Source organism: Chiloscyllium plagiosum, unplaced genomic scaffold, assembly GCF_037043375.1.
Source record: "Chiloscyllium plagiosum isolate Xiang-an unplaced genomic scaffold, Cpla_swu_hap1 HiC_scaffold_31, whole genome shotgun sequence".
Taxonomy (NCBI): Eukaryota; Metazoa; Chordata; class Chondrichthyes; order Orectolobiformes; family Hemiscylliidae; genus Chiloscyllium; species Chiloscyllium plagiosum.
Genome location: NW_028270169.1, coordinates 39,250,583 through 39,260,444, shown reverse-complemented (window position 1 = coordinate 39,260,444; position 9,862 = coordinate 39,250,583).

Here is a 9,862-nt window from a genome sequence, read left to right as displayed (position 1 = left end):
AGGAAGGCACAGCAATACCAGGCACTTTTGTGAGAGGCACTCAGTAAACTGGGCCAAAGAACATTGGACAGGAAGAAGATTGCCTTACAGAATCAGTTCCAGCACACTCGGTGTCTTCTAGATTTATGCATGGACCTATACTTCATTTCACCAGCCATAATTGCTCAGCATCAATGACAATGTATGTGGGAGACAAAGGACCTCAAGCCTACTCCAGTTGCCTCTTCCTCAAGAGGCACCAACAGGGAGGAGGAGGAACATCAGACAGTGTCTCCAGAAGCTTCCTCTCAAGATACTTTAGAGGAATGTTCAGCCCTTTGCCTTCTCCACTGCCTGTGATCCTTAAGATTTCAGAAATTCAAATGAAGGAGAGCGAGTGTGTGTCTGAGCTGGAGACTCTCAGCCAACTGGGGATAACCCCTAAGTTTTCCAGCCAACAGGAAAAATCACAAAGGAGATTCCATCCACCTTTGCTGCTGAAGTCAGGACTACACTTAGATGTAGAGGGAGTTGAGACATGATTGTAAATAAACTTTCACTTTTGTAACTATTGGCACTGATTAAATGTCCACCCTAATGTAATTTTTACTGTCAGACCTGTTTGAGATGCTCTCATCTTCAAATGATAAGTGAAAGATGGGCAGTCTCTTTATAGATCCTCAGGATGAAAGAAGTTGAAATGACCAAGCATTGCTTCTCTGTGACAAGCTATTGACTCCTTAACTGCAGATAGCCTCAGACATTAAGAACTATAACAGGCTAAATCTGTATCCTCTGAGTTTCGAAGAGGCAGAATTGACTTAATTCAAACATATAAGATACTGAGTGGATGTGTGGAAAGGATGATTCCTCTTGTTCAAGGGTCTAGAACTAGAGGTCATAGGATAAAAATGAAGCTGAATTTACATCAGTGATGATGCCATTTTTTGGAATGGTGGAGCAGGATTGAAAGGCCAAATCTTGTTCCTTGTTCATAATGTTAAGGACAGCAGCTAAGGTGTTGCATGTTAACATGGACACCATTGAGACTAGTCACAATGTTCAGGGATTTTGCAAGATTTCCCACATCATTGCACACTTACACTTTTTTGACAAGTGAAACTAGAAAGCGATGTTTTCACAAATCATTGTAGGGGATGGTTCACTTTATCTGTCAGATTTTCAAGGATACACACTACTGGACAGTTCATATGTCCACTCTCTCTCACAGCATATCGGTCTGTTGAGATAAGCTCTAAATCTGTCAAGTTCAACTCTACTCCAGAGGATGCTGAAACATTTCAGAGCAACTTAGCAGTCCATGTGCACTCTGAAACATGGAGTTACTCGTACGGTCATAATATCATATAGTACCCTTCGGTCCAACCAGTCCATGCCGACCATAATCCCAAACCAAACTATTCCCACTTACCTGCACTTGGCCCATATCCCTCTAAACACTTTTTTATTCATGCATTTATTCAAATATTTTTTAACCATTGTAACTGTACCCACATCTACCACTTGCTCTGGAAGTTCATTCCACACATAAACCACTCCCTATGTAAAATAGTTGCCCGTCCTTTTAAAATATTTCTCTTTCACCTGAAAAGAAGTATCAAAAGGAGATTCTTCAGGATTCCTAAGAAGCTGTTGGCTATCATGAGACACAGCACAGCACCCAGATATGATATGCTGGCTGGAGCCTTAACAGATACCTAATCTTAGCACCATACAATGTCAGTTTGTTAGGTGAAAGTGAGGACTGCAGATGCTGGAGGTTAGAGTCAAGATTGGAGTGGTGCTGGAATTGTCTCACTGTTGCTTTTATCCCCATGGTCAGTATGACATGTAATCTGTCTATATTTGATATCCTTGAATGATTTCACAATCAACCATTCAATCAGGTGGATAATGAAACATTGAGTCAGCCACACACAAAAGGTCCAGGACCTACTGCAATTGATAAGAAAGACAAAGGGGAGCAGTCCTGGGAGAAGAGGGCTAAGGTCAGTCACGGGGTAGTACCAATGCCAGCCAAGAGGCTCATTAAATTCTGTCCAGGAGGTGACCATGATCAGTCAGGGAATGCAAATATAACAAGATCCACTTGTCCTCTGCACCAACTAGGGGCTGTTCTCAAGATTACCAACAGAATGTTAAACAATTAACCATTCCCTCAGCAAGCCAATATGATGAAGCCCATCTCCAGACCTCAGCTGGCCATATTTCCCAGGGTTCCATAGACTGCCTCCAGAACAGTAGTGACTAAACGACCAGCGCTGACCATGGTCTAGCAGATAGTCCTGACTAGCCTTGCCCAGCCCTAGCATGGATGGTTCCACACTACCACGAACCAACTATCTGTAATCTCTGAAATAATTGTACTTGATCTGAAGGACTGATGATGATCCAAGCTGTAGACTGCAAAGAGATGGATACCTGGACTCTGATGGGACCAAACAACAGACTGACTGCCAAATCCTGTAGTGGAATCAAACAAGCCCCTTGCCCAGCTGTGGTGATACTCCTGATTGCAAAGTCCTTCACTTCACTAGTACTGCTTTCCTTGACTCTCACACATGGACATTTGCTTGTTGTATATGCAGTGTGTTTGAGGTATGAACTGCCAGCACATGCAGATGTGCCATCAAATTGGCACAGCACTGCACAGTGACATGTCCATTGCCATCACTCTGTTCCCCACCGTAGCAAACTGCTTGCCTCTAACTTTGTATTAAAAATCGATGTAAGCTACTGAGACTGGCAGCCTCTGAATCAGTGCTGAAATCAGTGAGTGTGCAGTAAAAAAGTAATGTGAAGTGACTAGAGGCTGGCAGTCTGTAAGTCAGCACAAAGTAAGTAAGACTAAGAAAGCAAGCTATGAACCATAAAATGCATCCCGTGCTGAGCTCATTCCCGATGAAGGGCTTATCCCTGAAACTTGATTCTCCTGCTCCTCGGATGCTGCCTGATCTGCTCTGCTTTTCCAGCACCACACTCTCGACTCTGATCTCCCGCATCTGCAGTCCTCACTTTCTCCCAGTCTTGCAGAACATACAAGTTACCAATGTCCTGAGCTCCATCGTAATGTGTTGAAGAGTTGAGGTGTGAGAGTAGGTATGGTGACATGATGAGGCTGGTGGTTTGCCAAAAGTTTGAGGAGGATGATATCCCTGCAAAATGCAGACATTGGGATGAAGAAGCATGATGGTTAGGCTAAGCATTCAATAGCCTAAACCTACCAGGTACCCACCATGAATCATACGGTGGGAATTTGCACTGTTTAATTTCTTGGTGAAGGAGACAATAATTGGAAGTGGTGTTGAAATAAGATGAGTTGGGGTACTGATGAAGTGCAAATGCTTGGAAATAATGTTGTTGTTACTCAATAGCAAGACTCTTAAGTCACTGTAGGCTTGAGGGAATACCTCAAAAATATTTTTCAACATTGAGATTCTGATTTGTATTTCATCCTGTCCATAGTTTCCAACTTCCTCACTGCTGCTCACATCTCACTGACTGGAAAATTCCACACTCAGAGTTTTTTTAGAATTTCAATATCTCTGAACTAATGCCTGTCATCATTGAAATAATGCAACCTTTTTGGTATGTTCTTGAGATGCAGTAGCTCTAAGATAACATAAACATTTAATTGCTTACAGTCTCAGGATCTTTATATAAATATTCCATTCGAGAGAGATTTGGCTGGACTATTTTCGATAAAGGCTTATCAGCTTGTAAACCAATGAGGGTAAAGTAAGGAATTCCCAACATTTCACATTCCTTGCTTAACATGTTTAGTTAGTTCAACACTATTTTAATTGTGTTAATCATCACAGCTGCCATACGGACATTTTTCTTTTCCCTGTACTGAATAAGTTTACTTTTCTAGTAGTGAATCACCAGTTCATTTGACACCTCTGGCATCTTTTAGAATTTCAGTTGACAGCGATATCGAGCTCACAGTTGGCACCATGAAATACATGGCTCGATAATAATGACAAAATTCCATCACAGATTTGGAGGAAGTGCTGAGGAAATAAATGAGACTGTAGAATTTGAGAGCTTGGATAATTTTGTGCTCAATTCTGTAACACCAACATTGAGGAATAAAGCACTTTTCTAATTTTCATACCCAGTGTCAGCCACAAACATTTTTTAACAAAAACATGAGTCTGATTTGGACTAAAGCTTTTCCAAGCAGCACCAATACTATGCATCTTTGTCCCAATGTCAGAAAAGCACATCCAGGGCACCCGCAATGTAAGGTAGAGTCACCATAGTCTGACCAGATTGTAGGGCTGCTCTCTCATGAGAGAGAGAGATGACTGATGGTGATTTAACTTGAGGGTCACCATGTCTCATGCAGAGGGAGAGTTTGAGGGAGAGACCTTGATAGTAATCTCAGCTGGTGCAGGAATTGAACCCACACAGTTGGGATCAGTCTGTATTACAAATCAGCCAGCTAAGCTATAACCAACCTGCAAAAATCAAAAATCCTACAGGCCACAGGGCTGCTCTCTCATTATATTGAAATGACCAGTGGTGGTTTAACCTGAGGGTCACCATATCTTAGACAATGGGAGAGGTTGAGAATGAGGGTTCCTTATGGTATGTTCAGCCAGTGTGGGAGTTGAACCCACACTGCTGTCATTATGCTGCATTGCAAACCAGCCATCCAGCCAACTGAACTTCAGCACCTTGTACTAAGAAGTACCAGTGCTCAGTTTTTAGTTCAGTCATTCTGAGCATCTCATTGCCGGCTGACCACTTACAAAGAGTGTTTCTGTAGAAAGACATTGACACCATTTTCATCATTCTCTCCATTATGCTGTGAGATTCAAACCATTTAAAAATGATATTCTGAGCAAGTCTTAGAGGCTCACATTAAACCATTACTAAAGTCCCAAAGGTAATAAAGTCCAACAGTGGCATTCCAAACATTCAACTGTCCTCCAAGTATTTCTGATTCAGGTGATCACCACAATGGTCATATACTGTAGAGAAGTTGTCTTCAGTCTGCTACACCAAAAAGTTCTTACTTACTGGTCTAGTCAGATTTGGTAGATGTCTGTTATTCCTTATGTACAGATCCTCATTGTTTATAGACAATGGTCACCATATGCTCAACAGTGTGAGGAGATTTGGCCAATGTCTGCGCAATGCAACTGTTGTGAAAAAAACAGAAATTATTAAAAATGTTCAGCAGGTCTGGCAGCATCTGTGGAGAAAAGCCAGAGTTTATGTTTCAGATCCATTGACCCTTCCTCAGAACTGCTGGTAGCTGGAAAAATGTTGGTTTATATGCAGAAGATAGAATGGAGGAAGAGGGTAAAGAGTAAACAATAGGGAGGGATAGAGTCCAAACAGAGAGAAGAACAGTTGGATAGACAAAGGATTGGTTAACGATCTGGCTAGGAGGGTGAATAGGTATTAATGGGGACAGTTAGTGGCTAACAATGGGTTGTGTGTTGTAGCTGACTGTGTCTTAATAAGTCCTGATGTGTGGGGATTTAGGGGAAGGACATGGCTCAAGCCCTAAAATTATTGAACTCGATATTGAGTCCAGAGGGATACAGGATCCCCCACGCAGAAAATAAAGTGCTGTTCTTCCAGCTTGCGTTGGGCTTCCCTACAGGACTGCAGCAAGCCTGAGACTGAAATGTTGGCCAGGGACCTGAGTATTGTGCTGAGATGGCAGGCAACTGGAAGCTCAGGATCTTTTCTGCAGACAGAATGTATGTGTTCTGCAAAGTGATTACCCAGTCTACGTTTCGATTTATAAGTGTAGAGAAGACCACATTGTGAGCAGCAAATGTGTTAGACTTGAGTTTGTGAAGTGCACGTAAAGCGCTGCTTTGGCCATTGGCTACTGAGGAGGGAGAAAGAGAATGGACAGGCACCTTTTGCGGTTGCAGGGAAAGGTGCCATGAGGCTGTGGGTGGGGGTTGTTCAGAGTGATTGAAAAGTGGATGTCCCGGAGGGATGTCCAGAAGGCTGGCAAAGGAGGGGAGTATGTGCCTGGTGGTAGCATCTCACTGAAGGTGGTGGAAATGGCAACTGATGATCCTCTGGATGTAGATGCCGGAGGGATAGTAGCTAATGTCAAGGGGAACCTATCGCTGTTGTGGGAGGGAAGAGGTGAGGGCCGAAGCACGGGTGATGGGTCGAACCCGGCTGAGGGCACCAACAACAATGGTGCTAGGGAATCATCGGTTGAGGAAGAAGGTGAACATTTCAAGGCTCTTGTGTACATTTATCATGCTAATTATTTCTGAACTATTAACTGGTCTCTAATCATTTCTTCACAATTTGTTATACCTTACTGTCCAAATGGTTTTCATGTTTGCATTGAGAGCAAATTCCCCTCATTAAATGCAGAAATGTCTCATATCTACAAGGTGTGTTTGATATAGACAAAAATCTTAGCATGTTACATTCCTTAATTCAACATTGTGTTTGGAATAATTTATATTTACTTTCTGGGTGTTCACCTTATTATCCAGTAAGAATGTATCAACTAATCTGTCAGGTTCCAAGAAAACTCTATTGGTTGAATTAATTATAATTTCATAAGGAAGAAAAATGTACAGAATTACCCAGAAGGTAATTTGTATATTTAGCATTTTAACTTTGTGGACAATTTTAACTTGACAGTAGGCTTGTCAGTAAATCAATGAGGATAAAGTAACGATCTCCCAACATGCCACATTCTTTAACTGAAAATTGTGAATATAAGGAAGGATTTATTTTTAGCGAGTTGCATTTTCAGAATATTTCCTGTAAAGGGTGGCTTCAAATTGCCAAACATGATGAGTTAATTCAACACTACTTCATTAATTGTCTTAATTTTAACCATATGGGGAAGAAAGTCACAGACGTGATATCACAGCTGACTGTATGAAGTACATGGCTGGAGAATAATGACAAAATTTCATCACAGGCAATCTTTTATTCATTCTTACATTTGGAGAAGTGTTGAGGAATTAAACTTGTGCACTTGGATAATTTTGTGCTCAATTCTGTAAAACCAACATTGAGGAATAAAGCACTTTTCTATTTTCCATACCCAGTGTCAGAAACAAGCACTTCTAAGCAAAAACATGGATTAGCTTTGAACTAAACCTTTTCCAAGCAGCACCAATACAATGCTTCTTCATCCCAATGTCAGAAAAGCAGAGTCAGAGCACCTGCAATGTAAGGTACAGTCACCATAGTCTGACCAGATTGTAGGGCTGCTCTCTCATGAGAGAGAGATGACTGATGGTGATTTAACTTGAGGATCATCATGTCTCATGCAGAGGGAGAGTCCTCCATATTAACCTCAGCTGGTGCAGGAATTGAACCCACACATTTGGAATCAGTCTGTATCACAAATCAGCCAGCTAAGCTATAACCAACCTGCCCAGATAAAATCAAAAAATCCCACCAGGCCACAGGGCTGCTCTCTCATCATATTGAAATGACCAGTGGTGGTTTAACCGGAGGGTCATCATATCTCAGGCAATGGCAGAGATTGAGAAGGAGGGTTCTTCGTGGTATGTTCAGCCAGTGTTGGAATTGAACCCACACTGCTGGCATCATGGTGCATTGCAAACCAGCCATCCACCAACTGAACTTAAGCACCTTGTACTAAGAGGTATCAGTGCTCAGTTTTTAGTTCAGTCATTCTGAGCATCTCATTGCCTGCTGACCACTTACAAAGAGTGCTCCTGCAGAAAGCCATTGACACCATTTTCATCATTCTCTCCATTATGCTGTGGAGATTCAAACCATTTAAAAATGATATTCTGAGCAAAACGTCTTAGAGGCTCACATTAAACCATTATAAAAGTTCCAAAGGTAATAAAGTCAAACAGTGGCATTCCAAATCCTCCAAGTATTTCATATTCAGGTGATCACCCCAATGGTCGTATTCTTTAGAGAAGTTTTCTTCAGTCTGCTACACCAACAAAGTTCTTACTTACTGGTCTAGTCACAGATGGTAGATAGCTGTTGTTCCTTATGTACAGAGCCTCATTGTTTATAGACAATGGTCTCCATATGCTCAACAGCGTGAGGAGGTTTGGCCAATGTCTGCTCCAATTCAGCTGCTGCCAGAGCAATCTAGCAGAGCTAGCCTGGAGATGCCACTGTGGGTATTAGTTTGGAGGGGCAGAAGTGCAGAAATGTTCTGTTATGTCACTCTCACCCACAGAGCTGAAAGTTTTTCCACTTGAGTAATCTGTGGAAGGCAATATTGTAGAAGATGATTGTTCCCACCAAAGAGTCTTTTCTATTCAATCAGACATTCTGTTCATTGTATATCCCAGAGACTGCTCAAATGCTTGAGCTTCCACCAAACCTGCAAAGGATGCTCACATGAATGCCTGATGTGAGGTGCCATTGGCATGTTCCTGATGGTTCTCACATCCTCCATGGGAGATTATAGAGTGGCCCTCCCATGTTAAGAGACACCATGAGTGGCTCCTTATAGGATTAAGGTTAGGCAGGGATCTGTGTAACATGAGCTATGGTAGGATTTGTAGGAGAATCAGATGAGAAGTTAAGGGAGACCTATCTCGATGTCAGGAACATTTCACTCCATCTTTTATAAATAATGTGGCATGTTTCTCAATTGAGAGCGATTATTGCTTGTTATTAATTAATATGCCTTATTAGCAGTCTAACTTGCCTCTATAATATTCTTTTAGCACTCACTTAATTCGTGCCTACCTGTATGCTCACAACATCTGTGCCTTGCCTTGTGGTGCCAATTAGCACAGGTATAGCACCAGGCAATTTGCCTTGTTGGCAGGAGTCCTCAATCAAGGGGGCATATATCTTGCTGTGTGGCAATATGCAATGTCAATCTTACAACCGCACCATGTGCCAGCAGCTTATACAGCGAACACACCACACAGTAGCCATGTCTCAAATAGGGTAATAGTCTCATCGAAGTCCAAGGTAGTGCCCATCAATCGGGGATCTTGGCATAGTAATTAAGGGCAGTGCCCTATACCAGTCCTGGAAATGGACCATGGTCAGGGGGATCTCAATCACGGGGTCTGTAGCTTTGCAGTCCAGGCAGTGGCTCATAACCACTTCTGTATCTCCACAATGGAGCAGGGCTTAAGTTGGCACAGAGGTTCCCAGGCAGTAGATGCCTGGTCTATTCTTATCAGGGCTGTGTGGTTAGGTTGCTGAAACAGATGGGCCATGGTCAGTCATTCAGTTCCAACCACAGAAGCAAAAGAAAATGGGGGTGCCAGGGATATGGTAAAGATGCCACAGCCACCGGAAGGAGACTTGGAGAGTTATTGCTGGGGATTGTGGCTGCAGTCTGGGGTGTGGGATGATAACAATAATGAAGTGGGAACTACTGAATTTGCAAGGGTGGGGGATATGGTGTGGGTGGAAAGGGGAAGGGTCATGTAGGAGGGAAGCCCATCCACAGTAAGGACTACCCTGGCTTCAATAAGGAAGGGGGTCAGTGAATGACCATACCTGGCATGGTTACACCATATGGAAAAGATGGGCAGGTGCAGGCTGATCTAGACGGGTTGGTGGGGGGGGGGGGGGCTCTGGGCCACGGGAGTTGTGAAAACTAGGTGTTTACAAATAGAGCTATTAGGAAGAGGATCTTGACGTTTGCAGACTCACCAACAGGTACAGGTGGATGCTGGAAGTCACTGAGTGAGGAGAGCTCACTGTGGACTTCCATTGGGCTGGAAATCGAAAGTGTGCGATAGGGAAGAAACTGGCTGCGATCAAACTCCGTCCGGGAGGGGCAAGTGTCTCAAACTGTCAGGGAGGAGTCTGCAAGACAAACCAATGTCAGGCCATTTAAAGGAAAAGGTTACTCTTATAGTCGTGCTCTTAGAGGACACAGACCTGTGGG